Genomic DNA, 15,587 nt, shown 5'->3' with positions numbered 1-15,587 from the left:
GAATGATTTGAAGATCTTGCCCTAAAAGGCAGATTCATCACATCCATCCAAGCAAGCCATTTGAAAAATCTAGCTCACAAGACCTAATTAAGCCTTAGTATAGTTTCACTGATATATATAGATCTACAATGTTTAATTTCTGTTCTGTAACAGAAAGGCACTCACACTGCAGTAATAGTCTTAAAAGTGTAATTGTAAAAGGTATTTATAACTGCTCAGTTTTTATCAAATTGTAACTCCTTACAGTTTTGTTGCCTCAAGCCTTCAAAAGACTGATTAACAAATAAGAAGGCAGTGATAGCTTAAAGAAAAAAAAACCAACTAAACCATGAGAAGTGTGGTATGTTTGCTATTCAAGGACTGTTTAGATTATGTGTACTCAAGGTAAAGCTTATCTAGTTTAAGATTCTGCTTACAATAGAGGATGCTTAAAGAGTCACAGACTTGCTAGTTAAGGACATACATCCTCCTCCGGCATTGAGAAACAAGGGGTTGGCAAGAGAAACAAAGACCCTGGTGTCCTCAGATGATGCATGACCATAAAAGGACAAAAGGAGTAGGGGTATTCTTCCCCAAAGGACCATCAAAGACCACCAGAGACCCCTGCGCAGGTGTAGAAGACTCTGGGATGATTGCTCAAGAGAACAACACGTCATGCTTGTTCAACATAATGAATATGCAATAGTTAGGTGGAACATATGTATTAGATAGGCGTGGTGTTTTAACTGTAGTGTACGAGTATGGACTGAAAACCTCAGTAGGTGTGCTTGATTTGTGGAAATCTTCCACCTTGTACCCTGCTCAGAATAAAGCAATGTCTCCTCTTGAAACATACTTTGTGTGTTTCGGGAGTTACTTTCTGATCAGGTAACAGTTTGACTTGGATTCTGAAATTGTAATTCTGTTCGCTCCATCTTGTATATCATTATGAGTAATAAAAAAAATGTAGTCAACTATAATAATAATTCTATTAATATCCAAGTGTCCTGGTTTCAGCTGGGATAGAGTTAATTGTCTTCCTAGTAGCTGGTATAGTGCTATGTCTTGCATTCAGTATGAGAAGAATGTTGATAACACTGATGTTTTCAGTTGTTGCTAAGTAATGTTTAGTCTAAAGTCAAGGATTTTTCAGCTTCTCATGCCCAGCCAGCAAGAAGGCTGGAGGGGCACAAGAAGTTGAGAGGGGACACAGCCAGGGCAGCTGACCCACAGTGGCCAACGGGGTATTCCATACCATGTGACGTCCCATCTAGTATATAAACTGGGGGGAGTGGGGGTGGGGGAATCGCCACTCAGGGACTAACTGGGCGTCGATCGGCGGGTGGTGAGCAATTGCACTGTGCATCATTTGTATATTCCAATCCTTTTATTATTACTGTTACTGATTTGTCATTAATTTGTTATTAGTTAGAATTAATCATATTTAGTTTTAATATTTTAGCAAAATCATATGTATGTTGTGTTTTATATATTTAACCACCAACCAGTGTCTGCTGCAAAATCCCCTGTATAGCCCCGTATCAAGGCCGGAGAAATTGGCTAAATTCATCTAGTAGGAACATTTAGTACTTAAATAACAAGATAAAGAAATACCTGACAACGGGGTGGTGTAAGAGTTGTCAGTACGTTACCTGACAACGGCCTGTTTGGAACGCAGCAGCCGATCCCCAAAGATAGAATGTGCGGTACAAGGCTCCTGGAAGGTCCCTGGCTAGAGCCGTTAGAGATAACCGCATAGCTACTGTCAAAAAGGATGGATTGCACCTGTTGCCATAACATCGATGAAGAAATCATAAACTCTAGACGAACTTTGCTTCATTATAATACCAAAACACACCTCCTGGTCAAAAGCTACCCGCCTCCAAGACTTACCACGCCTCGGAGAGACCTTCACTACGCCTGCGTAAAAGATATTCACATATGCTAATGATTTCCCGGAAGTTTAATGAATATGTATAACTTTTCTTGGAAATCTAATGAATATGTATCAATAAGTCTTAATATAAAGTGTATTGTTTTGGTGACAGGTGTGCGTGGTTCGTGAGAGGACTCGCCCACGCACCCGGCCGTCAATAAAGAAGTGTCTGCTTATCTACACTAAATTGGTGTTGATAAGTTCTTCATTCCGAGCTTTTCGGTAACAGTTTTGGCGACCCAGATGGGACCTCGCTGAGAGAGACCGGAGGAGTCGGGGACCGATCGGTTCCTGCCGGCACCGAGGATTTCTCGGGGATACCCATCGATCCCCGATCCATAAGGCTCTTTGCGACGTCCCCTGGATTTTGGTAAGACACTTCTTTTAAATATTAAGGATAGTGGGTTAGAGTCCCACCGGTATTGTTTGGGGTTAGAGTCCCCCCAAGTGGGTTAGAGTCCCACCGGTATTGTTTGGGGTTAGAGTCCCCCCGAGTGGGTTAGAGTCCCACCGGTATTGTTTGGGGTTAGAGTCCCCCCGAGTGGGTTAGAGTCCCACCGGTATTGTTTGGGGTTAGAGTCCCCCCGAGTGGGTTAGAGTCCCACCGGTATCGTCTGCCTGTCAAGACGCGGCGAAAGCTGCGCAAGGTTGGACAAAAGGATCCTGAAGGAAGTAGAAGCCTAGGCGTCTGCCCGTAAGACATAAGCGAAAGCTATTGCTGGGTTGGACAATTTGGGAGTGGGTTAGAGTCCCACAACTTTTGAGGATTCTGGGTTAGAGTCCCAGCTTCAAAAGCATTTTGGAAATTTTGGGTTCGAGTCCCAAATTCTAAAGAAAAAAAAAAAAAAAAAAAAACAAACCAAAAAGAAAGAAAGAAAAAAAGGAAAAAAAAGGAAAAAAAAAAAGTGAGATATATTGTGTACTTGGAAGTATCGTGAGTGTTGTAAGTGTGGGATGTGCAATTGAGCATGAAGTGAGTCTTGGCAACGATTGTAGTGTCTCTTATTGAGGTTGGAAGTTATAAAGTGTGAATATATTTGCTGGTTAATAATTTTGCCAGGGGATATTGGTTATGACTCTTGCTTAGGGAAGTCGGCTTTGTCTGTGCCCTGGGCAAGTAGGTGGACTCCATTACCTGGCAACAATTGTTATTTGTATTTATTTAATATTTGGTGTTTGATATATGTATTTGGTATTTGAAACTTTGTATTTGATACTTGGCATTTGATATTTGGTATTCAACATCTGATAATTGATTATTGATTTTTGATATTTGTTATATATTTAATAGATATTTGGTATTGGGTATAAACATAATGGCATTTGCCAAATTATTTAAGAGTAAGAGTATGGGAAATTTGTCCACTGATGGAAAGATACCAAAAACATCTCCGTTGGGATGTTTGTTGGCACATTGGGGTGAATTGTATGATGATTTACGTAAAAAATCAAATGATTGACTATTGTAATCATTGGTGGCCTCTGTATACATTGGAGGATCAGGAAAGGTGGCCCGTGAATGGGACACTGAATTATAACACCATTCTGCAGTTAATGTTGTTTTGTAGAAGAGAGGGGAAATGGAGTGAAGTACCTTATGTGGATTTATTTTTTTTACTTAAGGCAGAGACGAGATTGGCAGAATGAGTGCAAGCTAGTTAGTAGGGACAATTTGGTAATGGCTATAACTTTTGATAATAAGAAAGAGAAGAAATGTTGTCTGACATGTGATATTGCCCCCAAAGAGGATGAAGGGCCAGAGTTGGATATATCCCCTCCCAGGAGAGGAAGGAATTGGGAGTTAGAGCATAGGGAACAGATGGAAGAACCAGAAAGCAGTGGAATAGAGAATGCAGGGGAAGGACCGTCTGAAGTTGTGATTCATACCCCCATTTCTCGAAGGACCCGACAGCAGGCACAAACAATAGCTCCCTTGAGGCAGGGAGTTAGTAACAATAGACCAGTGTATGTAAAGGTGCCCTTTTCGGGTGTGGACTTGATGGCTTGGAAGCAGGCAGCTGGAGTATATAGAGAAGATCCTGAGAGAGTTGGCAGAGTAGTGGATACTATAATTAGAACGCAGAATCCAGACTGGAGTGATTTACAGGTGATCTTGGATAATTTGTTGGATGATACAGAAAAGCAAATGGTACTAAAAACTGGCAAAGCACAGGCAGAAGTGGCTGTATTGAGTGGGACAATAGGTGGAACCTTAGAGCAGAATTTTCCGTCTGGGGATCCGCAGTGGGATCCAAATAAAGTAGAACATAGAGAAAGGCTGAGTCGGTATCAGAAATGGATTTTATATGGAGTTAAACATGCTATGCCTAAATCTTTGAATTGGTCTAAATTATATGAGGAGAGGCAAGATAAGAATGAATCTCCCTCAGTGTTTCTGGAAAGATTGAAGGAAGCTGCCAGAAAATATACTGATTTAAGAGTAGAAACAGAGGCGGCTCAGATACAGTTGGCTTTGATTTTTATAGGGCAGTCGGCACCAGACATAAGAAAGAAACTTCAGAAGCTGGAGGGAGAGGATTCAAGGAGTTTGAATAAAATGTTGGAGACAACATGGAAAGTATATAATAACAGGGAAAAAGAGGAAAGGAAAATCAGAGAAAATAGATTACTGGCCGTAATGACAGGAACAACAGACAGAAGACGAGGTAGAGGAAGAGGACGAAGTGACAGTGGGCGGAGAAGATTTATGAATTTTAGCAATCGGAATTTTAACACCCCCTTAGGAGTAAATCAGTGTGCTTTGTGTCAGGAGGAAGGACATTGGAGAAAAGATTGTCCTAAAAATGTGCAGTGTTCAGGAGGAAATATTCAGAAGGAGGTAGCCAGATTGATGATTTTAGATAAATGAAGGGGACCGGAGGGGAACCCAGCTGAGCCTCTGGTTACAATGAAGCTGAGAGAAAAAGAAGTCAAATTTTTAATAGATACAGGAGCGACACATTTTTGGTATTAAATACTTATAAAGGAAAAATTGGAACAAAAACGGCAAACATAATAGGAGCAACAGGGAAAGAAGAAAACAGACCATTCCTGCAACCTCTGGATATGAAATTTGGAAATAAAATAATTACACATTAATTTTTGTATGTACCAGAATGCCCGATACCCTTGTTAGGAAAGGATTTGTTATCTAAATTAAATGCACAAATTGTTTTTAAGAAAGGAGAACTCTTTTTGAAGATACCCGAGTCAAAAACAGGAGAAATCCTAATGATACAAGAAAAAGTGGAGGAGCAGGAAATTCCACCAGAGGTAGATTTTGCAGTGATCCCTACAGTGTGGGAAACAGATATTCCTGGTAAATCAAAATTAACAGCACCTGTAAAAAAGAGATCTAAAAAAAAAAAAAAGATGCAAGAACAGTAAAAATTAAACAATACCCAATTAAACCAGAAGTTAAACAAGAGTTAAAAAAAAATTGATTGACAAATTTTTGAAGTATAAAATTTTGGAGGAATGTGAATCTGAATATAATATTCCTATTTTACCAGTTAGAAAACCCTCGGGAGAATACAGGTTAGTGCAAGATTTGAAAGCAGTGAATCAAATAGCCAAAGACATATATCCTGTAGTTGCAAATCCTTATACATTGTTAACAGCGTTAAAGGAGACTCATCAGTGGTTTACAGTGCTTGATCTAAAAAATGCTTTCTTTTACATACCCTTGGAGAAGGAAAGCAGAAAGTTGTTTGCTTTCGAATGGGAAAATCCACAAACTGGACGAAAGATGTAGCTGACATGGACAAGACTAACCCAAGAATTTAAAAATAGCCCGACAATTTTTAGAAACCAGCTGGCAAAAGAGCTTGAAGTCTGGAAACGGGACAAACCAAGACCTGAACATTTACTTCTACAATATGTGGATGACATATTGATTGCTACAGAAGAAAGATCTACCTGCATACAGGTAACCATTGATGTCTTGAATTTTCTGGGACTAAATGGGTACAAGTTATCCAGGAAGAAAGCTCAAATAGCATGTCAGACTGTGATATATCTGGGCTTTGAGATTTCGAAAGGGCAGAGACAATTGGGAAAAGATCGCAAAGAAACCATCTGTAGTATACCTGAGCCGAAAAATATCCATGAACTTAGAGCGTTCTTGGGAATGGCAGGGTGGTGTCGTCTTTGGATCATGAACTACGGTCTAATAGCTAAACCGTTATATGAGGCCCAAAAGAACTCTTCCTTTGTGTGGGGTCCAAAACAGCAAAGGGCCTTTACAGAGTTAAAACGCGCTTTAATGTTAACACCTGCTTTAGGCCTCCCTGATTTAACTAAAGGTTTTCAGCTGTTCGTTCATGAAAGACAACACCTGACACTTGGTGTGTTAACCCAGAAGATGGGGAGCTGGAAACGACCAGTTGGCTACTTCTCCAAACAACTGGACACAGTGAGTAAAGGGTGGCCAAATTGTCTTAGAACAGTGGCTGCAACAGTGATGATTATACAAGAACCTCGGAAATTGACTTTGGGAAAAACAATAACAGTCTATGTCCCACACATGGTGAAAACTGTTCTAGAACAAAAGGGGGGACACTAGCTATCTCCGAGCAGAATGATGAAGTACCAAGTAATATTAACAAGATGATGTAATTTTAAAAACAACTAACCTGGCAAATCCAGCTGTGTTTTTAAGTTCCATACAGGAAAAAGGACAATTGGAACATGATTGCCTGGCTGCTATTGAGTATGTTTATTCCAGTCGTGAAGATTTGAAGGATGTACCATTGGAGCGACTGGACTGAGAACTGTATACAGATGGTAGCAGCTTTATAGAGCAAGGAGTTCGATACGCTGGATATGCGGTAACAACAGACACCACAGTTATAGAAGCAGAAGCATTACCAAGTACCACCTCAGCTCAGAAAACGGAACTTATTGCTTTGATTCGAGCTTTAGAACTAAGCGAGGAGAAGAAAGTAAATATTTGGACAGATTCAAAGTATGCTTTTGGAGTGGTACATGTCCATGCAGCATTGTGGAAAGAAAGAAGATTATTGTCCTCCCAGGGATCAAATATTAAACACCAAGATGAAATTTTACAATTATTACAAACAGTTCAGAAACCAGATCAAGTAGCAATCATACACTGTAAAGCACATCAAATTAGAAACACAAAAGAAATCACTGGAAATAATTTAGCCGACCAAACAGCAAGAAAGGTAACAAAAAAACGAGCATTGCAAATAGCATTAATTCCCTCCAAAACAGTAACTCTCCCTAGGGAAGAACCAAAATACTCAGAGGAGGATGATAAGCTAGGTCAATTATTAAATGCTAAGAAAAACCTAGCCGGATGGTGAGTAACACCTAAAAGACAGGTAATAGTTACACCCTTTTTGATGAGAAAAATAATTCAAACAAAGCATCAGGAGTGTCACCGGAGAACAGAGGCCTTAGTAACTTCCTTACAAAAACAAGTGGTATCACTCAGAATGTTAAGAATAGCTAAAATAATAACTGCAAAATGTGAAGTATGTTTGAAAAATAATCCAATAATCAGGAAAAAGGTTCAAATGGGTCGAATAAAATCTGGTACAGAGCCTGGAGACTATTGGCAAGTAGATTTTTCAGAACTACCTAGACAGAATGGGTATCAGTACATCCTGGTGGAGGTTGATACTTTTACAGGATGACCAGAAACTTTTCCCTGTTGTTCCACACGAACAAAGGAAGTAGTAAAATGGTTACTACGAGAAATAATTCCAAGGTTTAGAGTTCCTATTGGAATTTCTTCTGACAGAGGTCCACACTTTGTTGCAGAAGTGGTCCAAAATGTTAACAAAATTCTGGGTATCACATGGGATTTGCATACCCCATGGAGGCCACAATCCAGTGAGAAAGTAGAAAAAATGAATCAAACCTTTAAAAGACAAATAAGCAAAATTTGTCAAGAGACTAATTTAAAATGGCCTCAAACACTTCCATTGACATTATTACGAATCAGAATACAGCCAAAGAGTGGAACCTCAGTCAGTCCTTATGAATTATTGTATGGGAAACCTTATGAATCTCCAGAACCAAACCCGAACATGCAGGTAAAAGGAAAACAAGATGTGTATAACTATTTGCTTTCCTTAGGAAAAACTTTGACTGCAATTCGGAGAGCAGTGGTGTAGAATAAACCATTATCCCTGGAAGTTCCAGTGCATGACTTACAACCAGGAGACTATGTCTATGTGAAAACGTGGACTTCCAAACCCCTGCAGGGACGTTAAAAAGGACCCTTCCAGATACTGTTAACCACCTTCACAGCTATTAAAATTACAGAATCGGATGTTTAGATACACTACACTCAAGTGAAGAAGGCACCTACTCCATGAAAGATTATTAGCCGGAATCCAAAGACTTTAAAACTGACTCTGAAACATGTCTAATTTTTTCATATCTGTTTGTGTTTGTTCTTTTTATATTAGTTCGGCAGATAATGATAGTGGAAACCCAGACTGATTTGATAATCAGGAACAAAAGACAAGTAGAAACAAAACAATTGATTGGCATTCCTGAAAAAAAAATGTCTGAAGAAAATTTGATGTTAAGATTGATTAAAAGATTTGCCAGCTTGCAAAATGTTACCCAAATTACTGCTTGTTTGCCGATACCAAGAGCAGTGGGGGAATCTATTCTTTGGAAAATTTTAACTATGAATTTACCCTAGAACATAGAAACAAAGCCACCTATTGCAAACAAAGGCCAGTGACTAAATACAACCTAGCCATCAGTAGACGACAGAGGCAGTTCATTATGAAAAAAAAAAAAAAAGAAAATTTAGTATCTTAGTGGAGATGTGAAAAAAAAAAAATTTATTATTATAGTACTAAAGACCCAGCAATCGAAAGAATTCCTCCTTTAGCTATAGCCTTAAAGTATGGCTGCTTGTGTAGAACATTCAAAAATGATCTCAAATTAACTGAAACTATTCGAGAAGATATGTCAAAAGATTAGTTAAAAAAAAATTTTAGTAGATTAGGATGGAATCTGAACTCTTGGTTACGGTCGATAATCAAAACTCTGTTTCTGTTACTAATTGTCTTTTTGATGATCATGCTACTATATGCTTGTCTGAAGAAACAATTTACCAATAGAATTACAGTAAATTGCATGATCATGAGAAAGGTTCCAATTGTTCCACCAGAATGCAGTCCACCACCAGTATATGCCGAAACAAATATTGACTCTCAGAATAATAATAAATAAATATTAGATAGATGATGTGAAAGTATTGAAATAATTTTCAACACTTTCAAAGGGGGGAAATGTTACTGATTTGTCATTAATTTGTTATTAGTTAGAATTAATCATATTTAGTTTTAATATTTTAGCAAAATCATATGTATGTTGTGTTTTATATATTTAACCACCAACCAGTGTCTGCTGCAAAATCCCCTGTATAGCCCCGTATCAAGGCCGGAGAAATTGGCTAAATTCATCTAGTAGGAACATTTAGTACTTAAATAACAAGATAAAGAAATACCTGACAACGGGGTGGTGTAAGAGTTGTCAGTACGTTACCTGACAGCGGCCTGTTTGGAACGCAGCAGCCGATCCCCAAAGATAGAATGTGCGGTACAAGGCTCCTGGAAGGTCCCTGGCTAGAGCCGTTAGAGATAACCGCATAGCTACTGTCAAAAAGGATGGATTGCACCTGTTGCCATAACATCGATGAAGAAATCATAAACTCTAGACGAACTTTGCTTCATTATAATACCAAAACACACCTCCTGGTCAAAAGCTACCCGCCTCCAAGACTTACCACGCCTCGGAGAGACCTTCACTGCGCCTGCGTAAAAGATATTCACATATGCTAATGATTTCCCAGAAGTTTAATGAATATGTATAACTTTTCTTGGAAATCTAATGAATATGTATCAATAAGTCTTAATATAAAGTGTATTGTTTTGGTGACAGGTGTGCGTGGTTCGTGAGAGGACTCGCCCACGCACCCGGCCGTCAATAAAGAAGTGTCTGCTTATCTACACTAAATTGGTGTTGATAAGTTCTTCATTCCGAGCTTTTCGGTAACATTACTGTTGTCATTTTATTAGTGTTATCATTATCATTATCATTATTAGTTTCTTCTTTTCTGTTCTATTAAACAGTTCTTATCTCAACCCATGAGTTTTACTTCTTTTCCCGATTTTCTCCCCCATCCCACTGGGTGGGGGGGAGTGAGTGAGCGGCTGTGTGGTGCTTAGTTGCTGGCTGGGGTTAAACCACGACACCAAGTTATAGATCTGTTATCAGAAGGAAAAGAATCACATTTCATGTTCTGAAAAAAATTGGGTTTGAGTCAGTTTACTTCGAAGTATCAAAGCTGTTCACTAATATGGTATACTCTGGGAATACATCTGCCTAAAAGATAATTATTCTCTCCCCATGTAGTAATCCTACCCCCAAAACAACCTTGCTGTAAGTAGAGCTTCCCTGTATCTGAAGTAGGATTATACTTTGCTTTACTGTATCCCAGTGTCCAATCTGGGGTTTTCATTCTACTTAGCTGATATAGTGAAATTGTATTACAGAACTGAAAACTATATATTAGTTTGGAAATAAACCATTAAGTATAACAGAAAAGATTTTTAAGGAAACCTTTGCTGTCAATGAATAAAAAGATTTCAAAGTCCTGTGCAAAGACAGCATTTCAGTCCTATCTCTTAGCTCTTCTTCCCTTGGATTATTTATAACACAATTTCCCGTGTAGGATTTCTCTAAAGTATGATTATAAAGAAAAGCTATTTTAAAATAAACCTTTACTATTTATTGAAAGTTATTAAAAATTGCTATTACACAAAGGTATCAACAGAATGTTGGGTTTTTTTTCATAAAATAAAGTGCAAAAATAACTTGTGTTTTAAATATAGAAATACACTAAACTACCAAATTATTGTCTATTCTGTTTTAGAACTGAACAGAACTATACTTAAAAGCTGAATACTTGTCTTTTCCTATTTTTTATGAAAATATAAAAATGAAGAGTAATATTTCAAGTGTTTTCAGACAATTTTCTACTGAAATAAGGGCATTTATTTCAGCTTAATTCCAAGCACTTTCCTATTTAATAATGTATATCTATGTACAGAACTGAAATACCAAATGCTATCCCACTGACTCATGTTGTAGTCATATGTTTGAGTTATGGCCTAGCAGTGGTGCAATTCAGGGTTAAACATGATGCATTGTCCTTTAAGGAGGACCACTACTCACTTGATAGCTTCACTATGCAAGCCTGATTACTTTGTATAAACTATGCATGCTTTGCTAACGACTATGTCCTTGAAGAGGGAACTAAAGACTGATAAAAGGATACATCCTGACCCAGAAGGCATGGAAGGCCAGATGATTGCCAAAGAAGCATGAACTAAGGGAAAGGTAAAGGCAGCAGGGGGAGATCACAACCACCCACTCAGTTCAAGGCTGGAAGAACTTGCCCCCCCCCCTTGCAAGGAGCATGCGTGCTAATTTACATAGCAAGCAAGGCTAATTTAAATATAACTGACCAATAGTAGATGAGAGGGTGACTACTAACCAATGAATGTAAATTTAGGCGGGTTTTTACTAATCATGTAACAGAATAAATATATTGTAATTCTTTGGTGTGGCATGCCAGCTTTGTGGAGTCACCACCTGGCACCCATCTCTGCACAGATATGAAATAAATAAATATCTCGGCTCTGTGTGTAAGATTGGCTCATTGCACACCGGGTACTGAACCCTGCTTGTGGAACAACAATGTTACACTTTTGTTAAATCATTTAATTAAGCCAATTATTAAACCCATTTTATTTTTCAAAGATTTTAAGATTGCTATGCTATTGTAGTCTGGTTTTGATACCACTGCGCTCCACACAATAGTCAAGTGCTCTCCCCTTTTAAAAATATAGGTATTAATAATGGTAAGATTAAAGTTTCTCTACAGTTCTCTGTTTTCTCTAAGTCATGAAACACAAAAGAGCAAATATGCTATGAATAATTATGTGAAAAAAGTATGTTGAAAGCCTGAATTTTGAATATGAAATGGAAATTAGAGAGGTTTGAGGTTATCCTTAGGTCTCCTAGGAGTGATTCAGCAGTCTTGGCAATATCTGTATAACTTCAGAAAAAAAATCACAGCCAATCTCAGTAATTCCTTCTCTATCCAAATTGGATTTTTGTCTCTATAGGTAGTGACGTGCAGAAAACAGACTCCACAATCAGTGAGATTGTAAAGTAGGTATGTTCATTCAACGCTGGGCAGCACGGGGGGTAGTCCCACCAAAAAGTTGTGCGCGCCTGACTCGGCAGTTCACTTCAAATTTATTTCGCAGTATGCCTATACATAGGCATGATCTATCCCCGCTTCATATTAAAATTAGTTCCAAGAAGTCACAAGGCCGGTCTTGGCTGGTTCTTGGGGTCGACTGCTGCTTCTTATCAGGGACTATCTCCTGTCCCAGCCAGCCTCAACAATGCAAACATTAAGCATCACTTCTCATCCCCTTGGGCCATGTCTACCTCTATTGAAATTTCTTTAACTTCACTATAAGCTAGATAATTATTAAACAGTTCCTATCTACATCCATATATCTACTATATCTACTAAGGTTCCTTTGGCTCCCCGTTTCAGTAGTAGGCTGAAAAAGAAAGCATACAGATAGAAATCTAAATGATATTTCAGAAGGAGTTGAACTGCAGAATTCACATCATGATGAAACTGCTCCTCTGCTCAAGAAAGAGTACATTCAGGTGTTGTTTGGACCTTTGTATCTTGATATGTATTACTCTTTAATAACTGCTACTAAAATACTAACTACAGATATATCTCTGTCTTTTTTAAGACCATGTTGTAAATATTGCTCTGTCCAAAAAACAAAAAATGTGTGACTTACTTTACAGATATTTTAATACTGACACCAAATTTTCGTAGATGGTACATGCTGAAGAAACCGTTTGGTTTTTTGAACATTAGCTCTATTCTCAATAGAGTTAGTGGTGTGTAACACAATACCAATATATACTTTTCTTTAAAGTCTCAAGCCTGAATTTTGCAACTTTAAAATTAGTGGTATTTCTCATGTATATGGGTGTTGAACCATAAATCCTTAATTCCATAACAAGTATGTAGTAATTTTAAGCCATTGAGTAATTGGAATTAAAAAAAACCCACCTATTTTATTATTCTTGCAGATTTCATTATTTTTCTTAAGAGTGAAGCTGTTCTATAAACTTCCTGAAGTTAATTTCACAAGCAGAAGTGTCAGCACAAGACCAACATTTTCAGCAAAATAACAAGCATCTGAAAAATAGAGATATATGCTGGAATATCTCAATTTACATATAACACTGAATGAAGCCTTTATGAATGGCTACCATGCAAGACTAACTAGTCCAGCGAGGCTCATCTCCTCAGGCTCCCTCTATAGCCAACACAAAGAGAAAGCTGCTCTAAGTCATCCTATAGAGGAGTACATCTTTTTTCATCAACTACAAAGGAGACCATCCTTACCAAGACTGAAGCTAGCCTTTGTGAAAATCCTCTGTATATTCAAGCATTTTTAGTTTAACTAACTGAAATGTTACATGCAATGTATAGACTGCATCATTTATAATAAAATACTCCACTACATAAGATTTTTGAGACATATGCATGTAGCTTGGATTTTCAAAAACAGCTATGATGCTTAATCTTTAACATTAGAGTCTGAGAAAAGTCTTGCCAATTTGAAGAAAAAATGCGATAAAGTTAAAACTAATTGAAAGCTAGCCTATAAAATATATAATTTTTCTTACATTAACTGAACATCTACCTTTGGATAAATGCAAATTTTGAGGACAGAGTTAACATCTCTAAGTGTTAAATCAGAATTAAGTACTGTGTCTAAGACCACCTAACATTTTTATGCTAACAGCTCTTCATTATAAAGTAATTATCTTGGATAGTCTAACAATAACAGGAGTCCTGCATGCTACCTCATAGGATATCAGTATTCAAACGAGGATATTAGTATTCAAAAGAGAGATAACAGTCCCATACTCAAAGGACAGCTGAGGTAGAAGGCTCAGCGCTCAGGGGACATGGCTGTATAAGGCTTTTCAGATGTTCTTCTAAGGGCTCCAGTGTTTGAAATATTCTGTCTGAAATATTCTCAAGCACTTTCCATCTGGAACGATGGTCTGGATATCACAGATATATTTTTTAAATTTAGGATATTAAAAAAACCCCAACCATCTGCACACCCACAAAGGAGCTCTGAAAGACAACAGCAGAAGGGGGACCCCAAATAATACCCTGCTGGCTCCTTCCAGGCCCATCACAGGGGCCATCAGCCCATCAAAGGCCTATCTGCACAAGCCCAGAGGAGCACAGAGGCACAATGGCAGATGAGAACACAAATCAAGGACTCCCAGACTCCCAAGGAATGAACACCTTGTACCAAGCCCCTCCAGGGGCTGTCCCAGCAGAGCCATCAGCCCCATTGTCCAGGCATGAAACCCATCAAGTCATCGGGAGCATGACCTTTCAGACTAAGTGGGGTCGCTGCCTAGGGGTGGGACACATTATGGCATGCAGAGGAAAAGCAATTCAGGATCATACAGGACTTATTATGGGATGTTTAGGGGAGGAACCAAAGGCGGGAAAAGGGAGGGGTTTAGGTGATATGCGGGAGAACAAGTGTGGGAAAATAGGGCTGGTCGTGGGTAAATAGGCTGCTGGTCAGTATGCTTGTCTGGCTATGCCCTATGCCTGATCACTGCAGTCTGTCCTACCTTATTAAATTCCTTTCTAACTCTTTCCTGGGTGAGGGCACCATGTGTGTGGGGGTGTGAGTGCCAGCAACTGGAGTCATACCCATGGGTCAGATGCCCATGTGTCTGTGATGCCAGCAACTGGAGTGAGTATGAGTGTGCAAATCAGTGTGTGATCGCTAGCAAAGGTCAAGCTGGACAAGATGGTGAAGTGGCCTGGTAGCAAGACGGTGAGTGGTTCTCTAAGGGCCAGCTCTGGGTGTGATAGTGCCTGTGTATCTCTAGGCGTGGGAGCACAGGGGGGTTGGTTATTGGGACCTGTAAAGTCCTGGCCAGCCTCTGTGTGTGTGTGTGTGATGGTCTGTACCAGCAACTGGAGTAGGGCTGCAGCCTCAGGGGCTCATATGTCCAGGTGCCAGCAACTGGGGAGACTGAGTGTCTGAGCCCAGCGGCTGGAGGGATCCATCTTGTACATACATGTATATGTATTCTCATTAGTTGACTTCCATCCTCTCCAGCCAGAGAGGGGAGCATGGGTGCTCTGAGTGTCTGTCTGTAATCCGTGTGGCCAGCCATGTATATATGTGTGCTCTGTGTGTGTGTCTGCTGGGAATACATCTTCAGCCTCACTACTGGTTGGACCTGAGGATATGGAGCAGCAGCAGCAGCCTTGCCTCTCTCCTACTGTTAGATCCAGCATGATATATTTTCATCTAACAAAGACTAAAAATCCTCATTTCTCTGGGAATAAAGTACAGTACCTCATATGAGGAAAAGAACTCTGACTGATAGTTCCTAGCATACGCCTTATAGATTCCTTATGATGTTAAGATGCTTCTCTTCATGGAACCAATTATTTTACACCGTATGGTGACTGAATATCTGTGATAATGAGAACTTTAGTATTTTAGGGTTAACTAGTGTC

The 15,587-nt window shown here is 39.0% G+C and overlaps 1 protein-coding gene across 4 annotated transcripts in view; it reads right to left on the bottom strand.

Annotated features, from left to right (window-relative positions):
* LOC121232957 (single-stranded DNA-binding protein 2-like) overlaps window positions 1-15,587 on the bottom strand; it is a 204,359-nt gene that overhangs the window by 76,183 nt on the left and 112,589 nt on the right. The gene's annotated exons all lie outside the window — the stretch shown is intronic.

This window comes from Aquila chrysaetos, assembly GCF_900496995.4.
Source record: "Aquila chrysaetos chrysaetos chromosome W unlocalized genomic scaffold, bAquChr1.4 W_unloc_2, whole genome shotgun sequence".
NCBI lineage: Eukaryota > Metazoa > Chordata > Aves > Accipitriformes > Accipitridae > Aquila > Aquila chrysaetos.
The sequence above is the reverse complement of the archived record's forward strand: the minus strand, read 5'-3'. Positions and strand labels throughout refer to the sequence as shown.